The sequence below is a fragment of the Elephantulus edwardii genome, unplaced genomic scaffold (assembly GCF_000299155.1).
Source record: "Elephantulus edwardii isolate Elephantulus edwardi_28Jun2011 unplaced genomic scaffold, EleEdw1.0 scaffold00033, whole genome shotgun sequence".
NCBI lineage: Eukaryota > Metazoa > Chordata > Mammalia > Macroscelidea > Macroscelididae > Elephantulus > Elephantulus edwardii.
In genome coordinates, this window is record NW_006399783.1 from 1,074,666 (window position 1) to 1,076,188 (window position 1,523).

A 1,523-nucleotide genomic window follows, 5' to 3' on the forward strand; every position below is an offset into this window, starting at 1 on the left:
ATGCATAGGAATCAAATTGATTACATTTGTGGAAAGATTCGCAGGAGAAGCTCAATATCAGCAGTGAAAACCTGGCCGGTGCTGATTGTGGGACAGACCACCAACTACTCATATGCAAATTCAAGCTGAAGTTGAGGAAAATTAAGTCAAGTCCAGATTTGACCTTAAGTCTGTCCCACTCAAATTTCAAAACCATCTCAGGAACAGGTTTGAGGCCTTGAGCACCAATGAGCATACACCTCTGGGATGATATCAAGAAAGTTGTCCATGAAGAATGCAAAAGATCATTACAAAGGCTAAAGAAAAAAAAAAGACCAAGATGGACGTCAGATGAGACTCTGAGTATTGCATTAGAGTGCCGAGAAGTCAAAGCTAAAGGAAGAAATCAAGAAATCAAGGAGCTGAATAGAAAATGTCAAAAGGCAGCTCAGGACAACAAAGCAAGATACTATAATGAAATGTGCAGAGAGTTGGAGTCAGAAAATTAAAAGGGCCGAACTCACTCAGCGTTTCTTAAGCTGAAGGAGTTGAAAAACAAATTCAAGCCACAGGTTGCAATACTTAAGGATAGTTTGGGTAGAATGTTGAATGATCCAGGATGAATAAAAAGAAGTTGGAAGGAGTACACACAGAGTCACTATATAAGAAGGAATTGGCTGACACAGAGGAATTTCATGAAATAACATATGTGCAAGAGCCTATGGTGATGAAGGAGGAAGTTCAAGTTGCTTTGAGCGAATTGGCAAAAAAACAGGAGTTAACTACACACCAGTTGATTTATTTCAACAAACAGATGCTGCCCTTCATGTGCTCACTTGGTTGTGCCAAGAAATCTGGAGGACAGACAGCAGACCAACTGACTGGAAGAGATCAATATTTGTTCCCATTCCAAAGAAAGGTGACCCAATAGAGTGTGGAAATTATCGAACAATATCATTGATATCACATACAAGCAAAATTCTGCTGAAAATTATCAAAAAACGTTTGGAACAATATGTCAACAGAGAACTGCCAGGTGTGCAGGCTGGATTTAGAAGAGGTCATGGTACAAGGGATAGTACAGCTAATGTAAGATGGATCTTGGCAGAAAGCAGAGAATACCAGAAGAATGTCTATATGTGCTCCATTGACTAAGCAAAGGCTTTTAACTGTGTGGATCACAAACTATGGCTGACTCTGAGAAGAATGGGAATCTCAGAACATTTGATTTTGCTAATGCAAAACCTCTACTGGGACCAAGAGGCAGTTGTCAGAACAGAGCAAGGAGACACTACAAGGTTCAAAATCAAGAAGGGGGTCCGTCAGGGATATATTTTGTCTCCGTACCTTTTCAATCTGTATGCAGAACAGATCATCCGAGATGCTGGGCTGTACGAGAAGGAATGTGGCATCAGAATTGGTAGAAGAATCATTAACAACCTGTGTTATGCAGATGATACAACCCTGCTTGCTGAAAATGAGGAGGACCTGAAGTACTTTCTGCAGAAGGTCAAGGACTGCAGTCTTCAATATGGATTGAAGCT